At 26.4% G+C, this 22516-nt stretch overlaps 1 long non-coding RNA gene across 2 annotated transcripts; it reads right to left on the bottom strand.

Annotated features, from left to right (window-relative positions):
- Positions 1-14968: 14968 nt before the first annotated feature.
- LOC123763436 (uncharacterized) lies at positions 14969-22065 on the bottom strand. Of its 2 annotated transcripts, none has more exons than XR_011230435.1 (5): positions 21859-22065; positions 21660-21747; positions 19976-20104; positions 19294-19404; positions 14969-16159 (listed from the first exon to the last, which is right to left on the bottom strand). It is a non-coding gene; the product is annotated as an uncharacterized lncRNA (long non-coding RNA). The 2 variants fall into 2 exon arrangements; XR_011230436.1 differs by having other exon boundaries at positions 19294-19396.
- Between the last annotated feature and the right edge of the window lie 451 nt (positions 22066-22516).

The following is a 22516-nucleotide window of genomic DNA, read 5'->3' as shown; positions in this document are numbered from 1 at the left end:
AAATAATAACATTACTTATTCAAGCTGTATGTACAGTACAGCATACTACAGTACCGTAGAGTACAGTTCCGTACGGTACGATACACTACAGTATACTGTACTGTATACATTACAATACACTACAGTACCGTACGATACAGTACAGTCAAGGGCACAGTACTGTACAGTACAATAGAGAACAGTACAGTACTGTACAGTACACTACAGTACAACGTACAGTACCGTGGAGTTCTGGGGCCAGATTCACGAAACCACTTACTCAAGCACTTACGAACGTGTACATCTTTCCTCAATCTTTGACGGCTTTGGTTACATTTATTAAACAGTTTACCGGCATGAAAACTTGCCAATCAACTGTTGTTAATGTTATAATCAGCCTCCTAGTGCTTCGGACCTCATTAACTGTTTAACAGTTGTAAACAAAGCCGCCAAAGATTGAAGATTGAGAAATATTCTTCAATATTGAAGAATATTATTGAATATTCTTCAATATTGAAGATTATTCTTCAATATTGAAGAATATTCTTCAATATTGAAGATTATTCTTCAATATTGAAGAATAATCTTCAATATTGAAGAATATTCTTCGATATTGAAGATTATTCTTCAATATTGAATATTAATCTTCAATATTGAAGATTATTCTTCTTCAATATTGAAGAATAATCTTCAGTATTGAAGAATAATCTTCAATATTGAAGAATAATCTTCAATATTGAGGAATATTCTTCAATATTGAAGAATATTCTTCAATATTGAAGAATAATCAATAATATTCAATCAATATTGAAGAATATTCAATAATATTCTTCAATATTGAAGAATATTCTTCAATATTGAAGAAGAATAATCTTCAATATTGAAGAAGAATAATCTTCAATATTGAAGAAGAATATTCTTCAATATTGAAGATTAATCTTCCATATTGAAGATTATTTTTCCATATTGAAGAATAATCTTCAATATTGAAGAATATTCTTCAATATTATTATTCTTCAATATTGAAGAATATTCTTCAATATTGAAGATTATTCTTCAATATTGAAGATTAATCTTCAATATTGAAGAATATTCTTCAATATTGAAGAATATTCTTCAATATTGAAGAATATTCTTCAATATTGAAGAATATTCTTCAATATTGAAGATTATTATTCTTCAATATTGAAGAATAATAATCTTCAATATTAAAGAATATTCTTCAATATTGAAGAATAATATGGAAGAATATTCTTCAATATTGAAGAAGAATAATCTTCAATATTGAAGAAGAATATTCTTCAATATTGTTCTTCTTCAATATTGAAGAATATTCTTCCATATTATTCTTCAATATTGAAGAATATTCTTTAATATTGAAGATTATTATTCTTCAATATTGAAGAATAATAATCTTCAATATTGAAGAATATTCTTCAATATTGAAGAATATTCTTCAATATTGAAGAATATTCTTCAATATTGAAGAATATTCTTCAATATTGAAGATTAATCTTCAATATTGAAGAATAATCTTCAATATTGAAGAATATTCTTCAATATTGAAGAATAATAATATTGAAGAATATTCTTCAATATTGAAGATTATTCTTCAATATGGAAAAATAATCTTCAATATGGAAGATTAATCTTCAATATTGAAGAATATTCTTCTTCAATATTGAAGATTATTCTTCTTCAATATTGAAGAATATTCTTCAATATTGAAGAATATTATTGAATATTCTTCAATATTGATTGAATATTATTGATTATTCTTCAATATTGAAGAATATTCTTCAATATTGAAGAATATTCCTCAATATTGAAGATTATTCTTCAATATTGAAGATTATTCTTCAATACTGAAGATTATTCTTCAATATTGAAGAAGAATAATCTTCAATATTGAAGATTAATATTCAATATTGAAGAATAATCTTCAATATCGAAGAATATTCTTCAATATTGAAGAATATTCTTCAATATTGAAGAATATTCTTCAATAGTGAAGATTATTCTTCAATATTGAAGAAGAATATTCTTCAATATTGAAGAATATTCTTCAATATTGAAGAATAATATTCAATATTGAAGAATACTATTCAGTATTGAAGAATAATATTCAATATTGAAGAATAATATTCAGTATTGAAGAATATTCTTCAATATTGAAGAATAATATTCAATATTGAAGAATATTCTTCAATATTGAAGAATAATCTTCAATATCGAAGAATAATCTTCAATATTGAAGAATAATCTTCAATATTGAAGAATAATCTTCAATATCGAAGAATATTCTTGAATATTGAAGAATATTCTTCTTCAATATTGAAGATTAATATTCAATATTGAAGAATAATCTTCAATATCGAAGAATATTCTTGAATATTGAAGAATATTCTTCAATATTGAAGAATAATATTCAATAATCTTAAATATTGAAGAATATTCTTCAATATTGAAGATTAATATTAAATATTGAAGAATATTCTTCAATATTTAAGATTATTGAATATTATTCTTCAATATTGAATATTATTCTTCAATATTGAAGAATATTCTTCAATATTCAAGAATATTCTTTGATATTGAAGATTATTCTTCAATATTGAAGAATAATCTTCAGTATTGAAGATTATTCTTCAATATTGAAGAATATTCTTGAATATTGAAGAATATTCTTGAATATTGAAGAATATTCTTCAATATTGAAGAATATTCTTCAATATTCAAAAATATTCTTCAATATTGAAGAATATTCTTGAATATTGAAGAAGAATAATCTTCAATATTGAAGAATAATATTCAGTATTGAAGAATAATATTCAATATTTAAGAATATTCTTCAATATTTAATATTAATCTTCAATATTGAAGAAGAATAATCTTCAATATTCAAGAATAATCTTCAATACTGAAGATTATTTTTCAATATTGAAGATTATTCTTCTTCAATATTGAAGAATAATCTTCAATATTGAAGAATATTCTTCAATATTTAAGAATATTCTTCGATATTGAAGAATAATCTTCAATATTGAAGAATATTCTTCGATATTGAAGAATATTCTTCAATATTGAAGAATATTCTTCAATATTGAAGAATATTCTTCAATATTCAAGAATATTCTTCAATATTGAAGAATATTCAATATTGAATAATATTCTTCAATATTGAATAATAAATATTGAAGAATATTCTTCAATATTGAAGATTATTCTTCAATATTTGATTAATAAATATTGAAGAATAATCTTCAATATTGAAGAATATTCTTTAATATTTATTATTCAATATTGAAGAATATTATTCAATATTGAATATTCTTCAATATTGAAGAATATTCTTCAATATTGAAGATTATTATTCAATATTGAAGATTATTATTCAATATTGAAGATTATTATTCAATATTGAAGAATATTCTTCAATATTGAAGAATATTCTTCAATATTGAAGAATATTCAATATTGAATAATATTCTTCAATATTGAATAATAAATATTGAAGAATATTCTTCAATATTGAAGGAGAATATTCTTCAATATTGAAGATTATTCTTCAATATTGAAGATTATTCTTCAATATTGAATAATATTCTTCAATATTGAATAATATTCTTCAATATTGAATAATAAATATTGAAGAATATTCTTCAATATTGAAGATTATTCTTCAATATTTGAATAATAAATATTGAAGAATAATCTTCAATATTGAAGAATATTCTTCAATATTGAAGAATAAATATTGAAGAATATTCTTCAATATTGAAGAATATTCTTCAATATTTATTATTCAATATTGAAGAATATTCTTCAAAGAATATTGAAGAATATTCTCCTTCAATATTGAAGAATATTCTTCAATATTTATTATTCAATATTGAAGAATATTATTCAATATTGAAGAATATTCTTCAATATTATTCTTCAATATTGAAGAATATTCTTCAATATTAATCTTCAATATTGAAGAATATTCTTCAATATTGAAGAATATTCTTCAATATTGAAGAATAATCTTCAATATTGAAGAATAATCTTCAATATTGAAGATTATTCTTCAATATTGAAGATTAATCTTCAATATTGAAGAATAATATTCTTCAATATTGAAGAATATTCTTCAATATTGAAGAATAATATTGAAGAAGAATAATCTTCAATATTGAAGAAGAATATTCTTCAATATTGAAGATTAATCTTCCATATTGAAGATTATTTTTCCATATTGAAGAATAATCTTCAATATTGAAGAATATTCTTCAATATTGAAGAATATTCTTCAATATTGAAGAATATTCTTCAATATTAAAGAATATTCTTCAATATTGAAGATTATTATTCAATATTGAAGATTATTATTCAATATTGAAGATTATTATTCAATATTGAAGATTATTATTCAATATTGAAGAATATTCTTCAATATTGAAGAATATTCTTCAATATTGAAGAATATTCTTCAATATTGAAGAATATTCAATATTGAATAATATTCTTCAATATTGAAGAATATTCAATATTGAATAATATTCTTCAATATTGAATAATAAATATTGAAGAATATTCTTCAATATTGAAGATTATTCTTCAATATTTGAATAATAAATATTGAAGAATAATCTTCAATATTGAAGAATATTCTTTAATATTTATTATTCAATATTGAAGAATATTATTCAATATTGAATATTTTTCAATATTGAAGAATATTCTTCAATATTGAAGATTATTATTCAATATTGAAGATTATTATTCAATATTGAAGATTATTATTCAATATTGAAGAATATTCTTCAATATTGAAGAATATTCTTCAATATTGAAGAATATTCAATATTGAATAATATTCTTCAATATTGAATAATAAATATTGAAGAATATTCTTCAATATTGAAGGAGAATATTCTTCAATATTGAAGATTATTCTTCAATATTGAAGAATATTCTTAAATATTGAAGAATATTCTTCAATATTGAAGAATATTCTTCAATATTGAAGAATATTCTTCAATATTGAAGAATATTCTTCAATATTGAAGAATATTCTTCAATATTGAAGAATATTCTTCAATATTGAAGAATATTCTTCAATATTGAAGAATATTCTTCAAAGAATATTCTCCTTCAATATTGAAGAATATTCTTCAATATTGAAGAATATTCTTCAATATTGAAGAATATTCTTCAATATTGAAGAATATTCTTCAATATTGAAGAATATTCTTCAATATTGAAGAATATTCTTCAAAGAATATTCTCCTTCAATATTGAAGAATATTCTTCAATATTGAAGAATATTCTTCAATATTGAAGAATATTCTTCAATATTGAAGAATATTCTTCAATATTGAAGATTATTCTTCAATATTGAAGATTATTCTTCAATATTGAAGAATATTCTTAAATATTGAAGAATATTCTTCAATATTGAAGAATATTCTTCAATATTGAAGAATATTCTTCAATATTGAAGAATATTCTTCAATATTGAAGAATATTCTTCAAAGAATATTCTCCTTCAATATTGAAGAATATTCTTCAATATTGAAGAATATTCTTCAATATTGAAGAATATTCTTCAATATTGAAGAATATTCTTGAATATTGAAGAATATTCTTCAATATTGAAGAATATTCTTCAATATTCAAAAATATTCTTCAATATTGAAGAATATTCTTGAATATTGAAGAAGAATAATCTTCAATATTGAAGAATAATATTCAGTATTGAAGAATAATATTCAATATTTAAGAATATTCTTCAATATTTAATATTAATCTTCAATATTGAAGAAGAATAATCTTCAATATTCAAGAATAATCTTCAATACTGAAGATTATTTTTCAATATTGAAGATTATTCTTCTTCAATATTGAAGAATAATCTTCAATATTGAAGAATATTCTTCAATATTTAAGAATATTCTTTAATATTTATTATTCAATATTGAAGAATATTATTCAATATTGAATATTCTTCAATATTGAAGAATATTCTTCAATATTGAAGATTATTATTCAATATTGAAGATTATTATTCAATATTGAAGATTATTATTCAATATTGAAGAATATTCTTCAATATTGAAGAATATTCTTCAATATTGAAGAATATTCAATATTGAATAATATTCTTCAATATTGAATAATAAATATTGAAGAATATTCTTCAATATTGAAGGAGAATATTCTTCAATATTGAAGATTATTCTTCAATATTGAAGATTATTCTTCAATATTGAATAATATTCTTCAATATTGAATAATATTCTTCAATATTGAATAATAAATATTGAAGAATATTCTTCAATATTGAAGATTATTCTTCAATATTTGAATAATAAATATTGAAGAATAATCTTCAATATTGAAGAATATTCTTCAATATTGAAGAATAAATATTGAAGAATATTCTTCAATATTGAAGAATATTCTTCAATATTTATTATTCAATATTGAAGAATATTCTTCAAAGAATATTGAAGAATATTCTCCTTCAATATTGAAGAATATTCTCCTTCAATATTGAAGAATATTCTTCAATATTTATTATTCAATATTGAAGAATATTATTCAATATTGAAGAATATTCTTCAATATTATTCTTCAATATTGAAGAATATTCTTCAATATTAATCTTCAATATTGAAGAATATTCTTCAATATTGAAGAATATTCTTCAATATTGAAGAATAATCTTCAATATTGAAGAATATTCTTTAATATTTATTATTCAATATTGAAGAATATTATTCAATATTGAATATTTTTCAATATTGAAGAATATTCTTCAATATTGAAGATTATTATTCAATATTGAAGATTATTATTCAATATTGAAGATTATTATTCAATATTGAAGAATATTCTTCAATATTGAAGAATATTCTTCAATATTGAAGAATATTCAATATTGAATAATATTCTTCAATATTGAATAATAAATATTGAAGAATATTCTTCAATATTGAAGGAGAATATTCTTCAATATTGAAGATTATTCTTCAATATTGAAGAATATTCTTCAATATTGAAGAATATTCTTCAATATTGAAGAATATTCTTCAATATTGAAGAATATTCTTCAATATTAAAGAATATTCTTCAATATTGAAGAATATTCTTCAATATTGAAGAATATTCTTCAAAGAATATTCTCCTTCAATATTGAAGAATATTCTTCAATATTGAAGAATATTCTTCAATATTGAAGAATATTCTTCAAAGAATATTCTCCTTCAATATTGAAGAATATTCTTCAATATTGAAGAATATTCTTCAATATTGAAGAATATTCTTCAATATTGAAGAATATTCTTCAATATTGAAGATTATTCTTCAATATTGAAGATTATTCTTCAATATTGAAGATGAAGAATAATCTTCAATATTGAAGAATAATCTTCAATATTGAAGAATATTCTTCAATATTGAAGAATATTCTTCAATATTGAAGAATAATCTTCAATATTGAAGAATATTCTTCAATATTGAAGAATATTCTTCAATATTGAAGAATATTCTTCAATATTGAAGAATATTCTTCAAAGAATATTCTCCTTCAATATTGAAGAATATTCTTCAATATTGAAGAATATTCTTCAATATTGAAGAATATTCTTCAATATTGAAGAATATTCTTCAATATTGAAGAATATTCTTCAATATTGAAGATTATTCTTCAATATTGAAGATTATTCTTCAATATTGAAGATTATTCTTCAATATTGAAGATGAAGAATAATCTTCAATATTGAAGAATAATCTTCAATATTGAAGAATATTCTTCAATATTGAAGAATATTCTTCAATATTGAAGAATAATCTTCAATATTGAAGAATATTCTTCAATATTGAATAATAATCTTCAATATTGAATAATAATCTTCAATATTGAATAATGATCTTCAATATTGAAGAATATTCTTCAATATTGAAGAATAATCTTCAATGTTGAAGAATATTCTTCAATATTGAAGATTAATCTTCAATATTTATTATTCAATATTGAAGAATATTCTTCAATATTGAAGAATAAATATTGAAGAATATTCTTCAATATTGAAGAATATTCTTCAATATTGAAGGAGAATATTCTTTGAAGAATATTCTTCAATATTGAAGAATATTCTTCAATATTGAAGAATATTCTTCAATATTGAAGAATATTCTTCAATATTTAAGAATATTCTTCAATATTGAAGAATATTCTTCAATATTTAGTCTTCAATATTGAAGAATATTCTTCAATATTGAAGAATATTCTTAAATATTGAAGAATATTCTTCAATATTGAAGAATATTCTTCAATATTGAACAATATTCTTCAATATTGAAGAATATTCTTCAATATTGAAGAATATTCTTCAATATTGAAGATTATTATTCAATATTGAAGATTATTATTCAATATTGAAGATTATTATTCAATATTGAAGAATATTCTTCAATATTGAAGATTATTCTTCAATATTGAAGAATATTCTTCAATATTGAAGAATATTCTTCAATATTGAAGAATATTCTTCAATATTGAAGAATATTCTTCAATATTGAAGAATATTCTTCAATATTGAAGAATATTCTTCAATATTGAAGAATATTCTTCAAAGAATATTCTCCTTCAATATTGAAGAATATTCTTCAATATTGAAGAATATTCTTCAATATTGAAGATTATTCTTCAATATTGAAGATTATTCTTCAATATTGAAGATGAAGAATAATCTTCAATATTGAAGAATATTCTTCAATATTGAAGATTATTCTTCAATATTGAAGAATATTCTTCAATATTGAAGAATATTGTTCAATATTGAAGAATATTCTTCAATATTGAAGAATATTCTTCAATATTTAAGAATATTCTTCAATATTTAAGAATATTCTTCAATATTGAAGAATATTCTTCAATATTGAAGAATATTCTTCAATATTGAAGACTAAATATTGAAGAATATTCTTCAATATTGAAGAATATTCTTAAATATTGAAGAATATTCTTCAATATTGAAGAATATTCTTCAATATTGAACAATATTCTTCAATATTGAACAATATTCTTCAATATTGAAGAATATTCTTCAAAGAATATTCTCCTTCAATATTGAAGAATATTCTTCAATATTGAAGAATATTCTTCAATATTGAAGAATATTCTTCAATATTGAAGAATATTCTTCAATATTGAAGATTATTCTTCAATATTGAAGATTATTCTTCAATATTGAAGATTATTCTTCAATATTGAAGATTATTCTTCAATATTGAAGAATATTCTTCAATATTGAAGGAGAATATTCTTCAATATTGAAGAATATTCTTCAATATTGAAGGAGAATATTCTTCAATATTGAAGAATATTCTTCAATATTGAAGATTATTCTTCAATATTGAAGATTATTCTTCAATATTGAAGATTATTCTTCAATATTGAAGAATATTCTTCAATATTGAAGGAGAATATTCTTTGAAGAATATTCTTCAATATTGAAGAATATTCTTCAATATTGAAGAATATTCTTCAATATTGAAGAATATTCTTCAATATTTAAGAATATTCTTCAATATTGAAGAATATTCTTCAATATTTAGTCTTCAATATTGAAGAATATTCTTCAATATTGAAGAATATTCTTAAATATTGAAGAATATTCTTCCATATTGAAGAATATTCTTCAATATTGAAGAATATTCTTCAATATTGAAGAATATTCTTCAATATTGAAGAATATTCTTCAATATTGAAGATTATTCTTCAATATTGAAGAATATTCTTCAATATTGAAGAATATTCTTCAATATTGAAGAATATTCTTCAATATTGAAGAATATTCTTCAATATTGAAGAATATTCTTCAATATTGAAGAATATTCTTCAATATTGAAGAATATTCTTCAAAGAATATTCTCCTTCAATATTGAAGAATATTCTTCAATATTGAAGAATATTCTTCAATATTGAAGAATATTCTTCAATATTGAAGAATATTCTTCAATATTGAAGATTATTCTTCAATATTGAAGATTATTCTTCAATATTGAAGATTATTCTTCAATATTGAAGATGAAGAATAATCTTCAATATTGAAGAATAATCTTCAATATTGAAGAATATTCTTCAATATTGAAGAATATTCTTCAATATTGAAGAATAATCTTCAATATTGAAGAATATTCTTCAATATTGAATAATAATCTTCAATATTGAATAATAATCTTCAATATTGAATAATGATCTTCAATATTGAAGAATATTCTTCAATATTGAAGAATAATCTTCAATGTTGAAGAATATTCTTCAATATTGAAGATTAATCTTCAATATTTATTATTCAATATTGAAGAATATTCTTCAATATTGAAGAATAAATATTGAAGAATATTCTTCAATATTGAAGGAGAATATTCTTTGAAGAATATTCTTCAATATTGAAGAATATTCTTCAATATTGAAGAATATTCTTCAATATTGAAGAATATTCTTCAATATTTAAGAATATTCTTCAATATTTAGTCTTCAATATTGAAGAATATTCTTCAATATTGAAGAATATTCTTAAATATTGAAGAATATTCTTCAATATTGAAGAATATTCTTCAATATTGAACAATATTCTTCAATATTGAAGAATATTCTTCAATATTGAAGAATATTCTTCAATATTGAAGATTATTATTCAATATTGAAGATTATTATTCAATATTGAAGATTATTATTCAATATTGAAGAATATTCTTCAATATTGAAGATTATTCTTCAATATTGAAGAATATTCTTCAATATTGAAGAATATTCTTCAATATTGAAGAATATTCTTCAATATTGAAGAATATTCTTCAATATTGAAGAATATTCTTCAATATTGAAGAATATTCTTCAATATTGAAGAATATTCTTCAAAGAATATTCTCCTTCAATATTGAAGAATATTCTTCAATATTGAAGAATATTCTTCAATATTGAAGATTATTCTTCAATATTGAAGATTATTCTTCAATATTGAAGATGAAGAATAATCTTCAATATTGAAGAATATTCTTCAATATTGAAGATTATTCTTCAATATTGAAGAATATTCTTCAATATTGAAGAATATTGTTCAATATTGAAGAATATTCTTCAATATTGAAGAATATTCTTCAATATTTAAGAATATTCTTCAATATTTAAGAATATTCTTCAATATTGAAGAATATTCTTCAATATTGAAGAATATTCTTCAATATTGAAGACTAAATATTGAAGAATATTCTTCAATATTGAAGAATATTCTTAAATATTGAAGAATATTCTTCAATATTGAAGAATATTCTTCAATATTGAACAATATTCTTCAATATTGAAGAATATTCTTCAAAGAATATTCTCCTTCAATATTGAAGAATATTCTTCAATATTGAAGAATATTCTTCAATATTGAAGAATATTCTTCAATATTGAAGAATATTCTTCAATATTGAAGATTATTCTTCAATATTGAAGATTATTCTTCAATATTGAAGATTATTCTTCAATATTGAAGAATATTCTTCAATATTGAAGGAGAATATTCTTCAATATTGAAGAATATTCTTCAATATTGAAGGAGAATATTCTTCAATATTGAAGAATATTCTTCAATATTGAAGATTATTCTTCAATATTGAAGATTATTCTTCAATATTGAAGATTATTCTTCAATATTGAAGAATATTCTTCAATATTGAAGGAGAATATTCTTTGAAGAATATTCTTCAATATTGAAGAATATTCTTCAATATTGAAGAATATTCTTCAATATTGAAGAATATTCTTCAATATTTAAGAATATTCTTCAATATTGAAGAATATTCTTCAATATTTAGTCTTCAATATTGAAGAATATTCTTCAATATTGAAGAATATTCTTAAATATTGAAGAATATTCTTCAATATTGAAGAATATTCTTCCATATTGAAGAATATTCTTCAATATTGAAGAATATTCTTCAATATTGAAGAATATTCTTCAATATTGAAGAATATTCTTCAATATTGAAGATTATTCTTCAATATTGAAGAATATTCTTCAATATTGAAGAATATTCTTCAATATTGAAGATTATTCTTCAATATTGAAGATTATTCTTCAATATTGAAGAATATTCTTCAATATTGAAGGAGAATATTCTTCAATATTGAAGAATATTCTTCAATATTGAAGGAGAATATTCTTCAATATTGAAGAATATTCTTCAATATTGAAGATTATTCTTCAATATTCAAGATTATTCTTCAATATTGAAGATTATTCTTCAATATTGAAGATGAAGAATAATCTTCAATATTGAAGAATAATCTTCAATATTGAAGAATATTCTTCAATATTGAAGAATAATCTTCAATATTGAAGAATATTCTTCCATATTGAAGAATATTCTTCAATATTGAAGAATATTCTTCAATATTGAAGAATATTCTTCCATATTGAAGAATATTCTTCAATATTGAAGAATATTCTTCAATATTGAAGAATATTCTTCAATATTGAAGAATATTCTTCAATATTGAAGATTATTCTTCAATATTGAAGAATATTCTTCAATATTGAAGAATATTCTTCAATATTGAAGAATATTCTTCAATATTGAAGAATATTCTTCAATATTGAAGAATATTCTTCAATATTGAAGAATAATCTTCAATATTGAAGAATATTCTCCTTCAATATTGAAGAATATTCTTCAATATTTATTATTCAATATTGAAGAATATTATTCAATATTGAAGAATATTCTTCAATATTGAAGAATATTCTTCAATATTGAATAATAATCTTCAATATTGAATAATAATCTTCAATATTGAAGAATATTCTTCAATATTGAATAATAATCTTCAATATTGAATAATAATCTTCAATATTGAATAATAATCTTCAATATTGAAGATTATTATTCAATATTGAAGATTATTATTCAATATTGAAGAATATTCTTCAATATTGAAGATTATTATTCAATATTGAAGATTATTATTCAATATTGAAGAATATTCTTCAATATTGAAGAATATTCTTCAATATTTATTATTCAATATTGAAGAATATTATTCAATATTGAAGAATATTCTTCAATATTGAATAATAATCTTCAATATTGAATAATAATCTTCAATATTGAAGAATAATCTTCAATATTGAAGAATATTGTTCAATATTGAAGACTAAATATTGAAGAATATTCTTCAATATTGAAGAATATTCTTCAATATTGAAGAATATTCTTCAATATTGAAGAATATTCTTCAATATTGAAGAATATTCTTCAATATTGAAGAATATTCTTCAATATTGAAGAATATTCTTCAATATTGAAGAATATTCTTCAATATTGAAGAATATTCTTCAATATTGAAGAATATTCTTCAATATTGAAGAATATTCTTCAATATTGAAGAATATTCTTCAATATTGAAGAATATTCTTCAATATTGAAGAATATTCTTCAATATTGAAGATTATTCTTCAATATTGAAGATTATTCTTCAATATTGAAGATTATTCTTCAATATTGAAGAATATTCTTCAATATTGAAGGAGAATATTCTTCAATATTGAAGAATATTCTTCAATATTGAAGAATATTCTTCAATATTGAAGGAGAATATTCTTCAATATTGAAGGAGAATATTCTTCAATATTGAAGAATATTCTTCAATATTGAAGAATATTCTTCAATATTGAAGAATATTCTTCAAAGAATATTCTCCTTCAATATTGAAGAATATTCTTCAATATTGAAGAATATTCTTCAATATTGAAGAATATTCTTCAATATTGAAGAATATTCTTCAATATTGAAGAATATTCTTCAATATTGAAGAATATTCTTCAATATTGAAGATTATTCTTCAATATTGAAGATTATTCTTCAATATTGAAGATTATTCTTCAATATTGAAGAATATTCTTCAATATTGAAGGAGAATATTCTTCAATATTGAAGAATATTCTTCAATATTGAAGAATATTCTTCAATATTGAAGGAGAATATTCTTCAATATTGAAGAATATTCTTCAATATTGAAGATTATTCTTCAATATTGAAGATTATTCTTCAATATTGAAGATTATTCTTCAATATTGAAGATTATTCTTCAATATTGAAGATGAAGAATAATCTTCAATATTGAAGAATAATCTTCAATATTGAAGAATATTCTTCAATATTGAAGAATATTCTTCAATATTCTTTGAAGAATATTCTTCAATATTGAATAATAAATATTGAAGAATATTCTTCAATATTGAAGAATATTCTTCAATATTGAAGAATATTCTTCAATATTGAAGAATATTCTTCAATATTGAAGAATATTCTTCAATATTGAAGATTATTCTTCAATATTGAAGGAGAATATTCTTCAATATTGAAGAATATTCTTCAATATTGAAGGAGAATATTCTTTGAAGAATATTCTTCAATATTGAAGAATATTCTTCAATATTGAAGAATATTCTCCTTCAATATTGAAGAATATTCTTCAATATTACAGATTACTATTCTTCATAACCAAATATTCATTATTAATCCTCTAAACTATATTTTTTATTTTAAACAATATTTTAATACTATTGATTTCAATATTCATTTCTATATTATAAATTTATTATTCATGTTTTTCACAACTATTCTTTAATATTCATGTATGGGTAAATATAATAATTATAATTGACAAATGGAATATTCTTTTTCGGAATACATATTCTCCGAAACGTCTTCAGTGTCTTTCAAACGTCTTTCAAATTTTCACACAACGTTCAATTTCCATCCAACCAGGTTTATATGTACGTGTCACTAAACATAACAAAAGAGATAGTTGAATTGAAGGTTGTTTTTAACAATGTTTAGTGAGAAAATATTAATTACATCTCAAAGGGATACAGTACTTTAGGGTATTTCTACTCCCCTCTGCTTGCAGAACCTCAAGGGGGCACACAAATTCACTTACTACAAATACAAGATTCCTGTTTAATATAGTAAGCACACCATATAAATGTTACAATCTTGGGGCAATATTCTTGTAACTCCCAGGTATACTCTATCATAATGATATATCACATCTAAATATTTTTAACTGCTACACTACTTATGAATAACTATAGAAACTTTGTTCTTTCCAGTGTCAACTTATTTATGTATTAAACTTAATAATATTTTGTTAACTTGTCTCAAATAACATGAACAAAAATTCAAGACTACCTTAGGGTATTTATACCCATTACCGCCGCACAAATTCACTGATTACAAATACAACAATCCCATTTAACATTTCAGGTTAATATAGTACTATCTATGAGTATAATAGTGTGCATCCACCGCACTCAATTTTAACACATTAACGATCACACATAATATTCTCACTAATTTCTGCAACGATTCATAATAAAACTATCTTTGCCCTGTCCGTCACATTCCGGGAGATACGTGATTTTCTCACACACACTCTCAACACACTCACTACTGTGCAAGTGACGATAAAGCAAAAATGTTACAAACATCAAAGGTATTATTCATATATATGCTATTTCTCTATTCCCTTTGACTAACCTGTTTCAACATTAGTCACTACACAACGTTGAAACCTAACACTACTAGAAACTTCATTTTCTGAGGTTCAAGCACAACGTCCTCACATTGGGGACTTATTGATTTTATAATGGTAAATAATACATTAATTTAGTATATATTATACACAATTTCTTTTATTATTATTATATAATGATTAGCTATTTGATTCATTCAAAATATTTGATCATTACATTTATTAATTATTGACTAGTGCATAACAAAGTATTAACGAAGAATTATAATGATTATTCATTATAATTATAAAATACAAATCAATTAAAATTAATAACATCTATAGATAGTACATGAAACTTGCATTATTTTAATTACACTAATTACAATTCATGCCAATATTTCTAAGCTATCTCCAGGCTTATCACATTGGCGGTGCTCCGCCCAAACCCCCAATGCCGCGAGGGCCAGTGGCGCCGAACCCCCAAAGGCCAAACGCGGCGGCTGCCCGCTGTAACTAGGAATGTGTCGAACGCATGGCCGCAGTAGTCTGCCCTCGCCCTCCATCCCTTTTCCTTGCTCATCAATGGTGTACCTCCTGCGCCTTCCGTACTCGGTTCTGCAATTAGTAAAGCAGTAAGGGTGGGCACAAACGGCCATGCACCATCAACGTGACGGCCAACGTACCTACCCCTTAAGGCTACTGCTGGAATTAGTTTCTAAGAGGAGACGGACATTTCCAGAAGCGAACTGGGCAAAAGTCATTAATGGATAAAGCAAGGGTGATACCCTGTGGGAAAACTGACAATGAACACTGCCACAGGGGAAGAGAAAAAGATCTTCCAGGAAACTAGTCGCTACCGAACTAAGGTAACTACCAACCTGAGCAGAACTTTAGCGGGAAAAGCCAAGACAAGTAAAAAAACGTTTGGGGGGGGGGGAGCCACTTACCGTATCTGGGACAAGGGCAGAACTTAATCCAGGGGGAGGCATCTAGCAATCATTCATTTCAAACTATTAAAATACAATAATATAAAACAAACATTAACTATTTATATGACCACTATGTACATAATATCAATTCAATATATACATCAAACCATATTTCAATTATAATAAACAGGTTTTAAGGCGCAACTGCAACATGCTTGCGTCCACAGTGACACGAACACACATTATAACGATGCTAACCGAGTCCCTTACAGTGATCTCCATTGTATGTTAGCCTCCCAAAGCATGTTACACCTGAATACTTAGGCTAAGAAAATGCCTTAAGAGGCGTAAATGACCTTAGTCTCAGTGTCAATGAGCATCTGCGAGCAACACTACCCAAACAAATTAAAGATCTGCCCATCTCAGGCAGTGAAATGGACACCAGGAACGCTAGGGATCCCTAATTCTAAAACGTCTGCATAACCCAGCGGCCTGGAAGGCCGCATATTTATATTACCAATATAAATATAATACCCGAATAACATCGCCGGCTTAACTCATCACAGGAAGAACGTTGGCTCGAGACCACCCCATGAACGCAGTCACCTAACACGGCAGTGGCTATCACAACTTTCCTGGCTACATTGGGCAGACAAAAACGACTCGATAAACCACCGGCCTCGCAACCACCAGTATCTTCCGGCCTACACCGAGCACACAACACGTCGGATAACCAGCAGCCTGGGACGCCACACATGTCTCCATAAAACACCACCCGGAACGCTGCACATTCTTTCCCCCTACAACGGCCACACAAAACGACTGGAAATGTTTACTGGTAAACGGAACTGGTACTGCCTACCTGTCAGTACTTATTAACCTCATTACAAAGTCAAGAAAACAAGTATGTGTAAAACGGTAATTAAATGACATGCACTGAAGCAATGCATAACTAACAATAAATTGCTGACGGAACTAATCAGAATATGAGTCCAAGATAAACTTAAAAGGGACAGCCATGAGGCCCGAAGACAGCGTCTAGCACATCCTAGCTGACTAACTTATGCTTCACCTTTCAGTTAAGTAAACAAACAAATGTAAAACCACCAAAGAAACATGCACCTTGACACCGCATAAAATTAATAAATTAACGAAATTTATGGAAAATAACAGTCCATGAAAAATTAAAGCTAGGGACCGCAGGCCTGTGACACAGCAGCTACCGTAACCTACCTGACTTTACAGTTATGTTTATCGTTATGTTTATCATTATGCTTATCGTTTTTAAGTTAATAGGTAAACCAGTAATAAATAAACACATGCAGCAACACGCTGCATAATTGCCGGGAATAGTTACCTGATGTAACTAAACGTAAATGCAGGGCCAGTAATCTTAAACCAAGAGGCAATGGGGGTGGGGGGGGGCCCGTACTCCGCGCCTATCACAGCCTAGCTGCGTTACTTTATAACTTAATGGCAAACAATAACAATTGCGAAACCACTAACAGTAAATCGCGTGACCCCCATAAATTCCAATATTACATTTTGCTAATTTAATGGTACACAATATTGTGTACCATTTCGTAAAGTCAAAGGCATGAGCCTTGTAACTCAGGAACTAGCACAACCTAGGTTACTTATTTATTAACACAAAACAGTTTTAAGAAGTTAATAAAACATGCACGGGGGCAATGTATAAGTTTTAATAATAAGTTGCAGAGAAACAATTCCTAGTTGCAAGCCCAACGAAGGTAACAGCAAGAAACTTGGACCCGTCATGCGGGTCAAAGATAAATAAATTGTGAGGCATAACACATTCTAACTCTAAGACAATAATATACAATTTTATATAGCCAGCGTTTAGATTATGTTAAGTCAATTAGTCAATGATCTAACACTAATTTCACGTCTGCTTGACATTTATATCTATTACCAATTTCTCTTCATTTCGGTAGTTTCCCATATATTACAAACTTTGTATTTCCTAGATTGGCAAAGTACTATCACATTTATATATACAAAAACGTACATTGCGGTTCTTACAATACATACCATGATATTTACACTTGTAAGGCCATTAACTACGCGCACCCTTTAGGCCAGGTCCTTAATCTAAGATAATTTTAAGTACCTAAATTCTAGCGAAATTAATACAATGATTGATACATTACAACAAACACAACGAGAGATTAGTAGGTACAGGTATATTAAACCACATTGCTATATTAAAGCTCAAATTGCATTGACAGCTTGATTGGTAATTTATACTAACATTAATAGGCACCATACAGCAAATGGAAAGCCCATAACACAGCAATGATCACAATGGTAACGTTTTTGCCATTGGGTACATGATTACAATATTGGGTACCACTACATACAATGCTATTTTAAACCAACACTGTAGAAAACTATGAAGATGCAATTACGTACCTTTTACTTTCAATATTAGCTACTTATCGTAAACATTCTTCCTAATTAGGTACCTATTGCTGTAATCTCCTAAGACAAATATTAGCAATTTAGGTAATTCTAGTTTAAATATTTACTTATTAATCCATACAACTATATTCCTTTATGATTCAACAATTACCCAACATTATTTCTATACATCAACTATATAGTTCCCCTTCCTTGACCAAACCCCATATTTACTCCCCTCTGTAAGGACACGCATTCTAGGCGACTCCTATTTCTCGATTATATATATATACTGCACATTAATAATTCCAAACCCACTGGTTATCTAATAACCATCACATTACATCCTCGACGATTCTCCACTATACACATTTACAACAATATTTAATTCTGTCGTACCTTGTATGGAAGAGAAAAACTTGATCATTCACCAGCTCGAGGTTGTGTCCCTAGAGTAACTACACACGATGGTATCCACGTCTACGGTACTCAAGCGTCTCACCTGCGAAACTATATTGTATTCAGGATTCCGAACATTCATATACGATAAACATTCATTATCACAATTAATATCTCAAATACACGGCCATGCACTGTTCCAAAAGCAACACAGCTTGGTAAGGAGTGGGGGGGGGGGGGGGGTGTTGCCTCATGGGCCACTTTTGAAATGAGACATGCACTCGAGTTATGAAACAAAGCGCCACTCCACCTTACAGACACACTGGGGGGGGGGGGTGTATCAACTAAGCTTAATCTCTTATCTGGGAGCTGCGAGTGTGTGACCTGTTCTTCATGTGTAGTATTTCACCATCTATAGATGAATACCGCGTACCATTCATATATATACACACACACACCAAAGCTTCCACACGCTATGTTCACTTCCAGCCATTTACTTTTTATTATATAATAAAACTCTTCCGTCTAGTAAGGCTGCGTCTCATGACGTCTAATGCTCAAAGTACACCACATGATTATTTCACGAATGATATTACATTTAGTACTACTTGGGATTTCGGTGTTATGCACTAAGTTACTAAATTCTTGGAGGAATGTGTTGAAATGAACATATCACACTCACCTGTAGGTAACAGCCTCTTCCATTACTCTGCAGTGTGGCGTTGGTTGCCCTCCATCCATGATGCTTTCTTCACAAATACATACTTCACCATTGCTGTTTCCCCAAGCCCGCACCTCTCCACACGCTCATCTGCATGAAATATAATGCGTAATATGCATCCATTTAACCTTAATACGAAATGTTAAGGGCTACAACCATCTATTTATGAATACTCTAGTCCAAACTCCTTACACAATTTTCTCTTCCCTACCATTTCATTTGCTCTAGTATAATGGTATAATTAAACCTCTAACAATTTGTATATTACAATCTGATATGTCTATCAACGTCTAACTCACTTTAAATGAGGGAAAACTATAATACATACCAAAACATGTCTTGCACCTCTGACGAGTGCTATTTTTCTTTACAATACCATCAAAGCGCAGCCATGACAATACCCTTCCCCACACTCAAAACACCATCTCGGGTGTTTACCTACAATCCGAACCTAAACACGAAATTTACAATTATTCGGGTTTCGTGATCGCGCATAATCATCCACCCTTCCCCCAATCACCGTCTCTGTTACAGTTCTGGCTAGACAACATTAACTGCCCAATAATTACCTACCAGTAGTAATTGGGGTAACTATATCACCACAGATTGCCTGATAATGTTCAAGGGAAATGAGACATCATATCTTCCTACTACACAATTCTCAATTAACACTACAAAATCAACTCCACACCACATACTTCCTGCTACACAATGATAACCAACAGCTCGTGCACCAATAACTGAAGCTCAACCTTAAGTTACAAAAGTGACTTACTGACATGTTTTATTTCACTTTTGCCTACACTACCACTGGTGGAGCGCACCCTATCCCGCTCACTACACAATTACACCAATATCAACAAAACCACCACCTACACCCGTCTACCGTCGCCAGCCACCTACAGTAAACAAGAAATACTGTCACGAGGCTCACATCTGGAGTTGAAATTAATCAACCATTGGTCGCAAGTCAACCGGAACCTTATCACCTACATATAAAAAATAAAGCTGAACAATATGATTTCTATGAGATCTTTGTCCTACGAAGGAGGTCGCGCTTATTTCATGCTCTATATTTAACATTATAAACAATTTCACTTAATAATGGTAGTAACATTTGAATAGTAACATTAAACATTTACTTATCACCTATCTACGTCAAACGACTCTAGGTAAATTTAACTGTCGACTTCCTTCGACGAGGACAGGAAGGCTACGCATTGTCAACGGTTCCCCCCTCATACGTAAAATTATGTACCCACTGTAACCCTAACACTTTACAGTGTGGGGGGGGGGGGGGGGGACAACACTTTAATGTTGGATAACACTACACGATAGCGACAGCGGCCAAAGCCTATCGACCGACTTATTCACTACTCTTAATCAGCAAAGTTACCCGAAGCAACACCACCATCCTCCTTCCACACTCAATTTCTATACTATTTTAACAACTTTTTACACCACTTATTATTTAACGTAACTCATAGCTTTTCATATTTAAAACAAAACTGATGGGGGTCCTGATAGGGCTGTAGTAATGACTGGTCAAACGTCAATTGCCCAAACTAGGCTCCAAATTAGGCTAATCCTAATACAATATTACTATGCCTAACTATTTACCTTGTGCCGGATAGCCCCATCATACCTTGGTAACTCAACTAGCACAACTGCAACATCTGCCACCACCTTCTGCTCGCCACGGTATGACTCCAATCATCGGTCCTTCAAGACTCCTGGGGAAAAAATACATTACAATGTTACAAATCAATACAGTACGTAAACATTTATAAATATATTTTAGTACTGATTATGAGTCAGGACTACAAATATCGCAGTATATATACCCCACAACAGGGGGTATATACGCCAGCTAAAAAATAATAGAGATTTTTGCCCCTATGTGCGTTTGGACGGTGTACAGAGTGACAGTGTAACCTAGGGGTCTGTCAGCCCTAGCGACCCCAAAGGGTAACGGGGTACCAGCTCAGAGTAACAACACGCCCTAACACTAACTTGTACACCTCTACTCGGCTAATTCTAGGGGCAAAATAACGTTCCGTTGCGCCTCAATGAGCAGGTCGACTCAATAGCCAATCACGTTTCTAATTTCAGTTGACGTCACATTGTCGCAAGCTGTACTGTCATTGGTCGGCTCGACGTAATTGGACACCTTAGTAGTTAATGAGATTTATCTTTTGACACTGAAATATATCAACTCAAATGTATACTCAAAGTATGAGAAACATACATGTACCAAATGGATGAAATATTATCAATTTTGATACAATTTCCCTACTTAATATTATCTTTTAGATTAACGACCTGCCCGAAACGCTGCGCGTACTAGTGGCTTTACAAGACTGTAATTACTGTACTATGCTATGTATTCTCACAAACCCAATGTACCTTCCTGTGTATAAATAAATATATAAATAAATATATAAATCAATAAATAAATTAATTTACTGTTTTACATTACACTCACAAATTATGATTTTCGAA

Source organism: Procambarus clarkii, chromosome 35, assembly GCF_040958095.1.
Source record: "Procambarus clarkii isolate CNS0578487 chromosome 35, FALCON_Pclarkii_2.0, whole genome shotgun sequence".
NCBI classification, from domain to species: Eukaryota; Metazoa; Arthropoda; class Malacostraca; order Decapoda; family Cambaridae; genus Procambarus; species Procambarus clarkii.
This window is presented reverse-complemented; position numbering and strand designations above follow the sequence as displayed.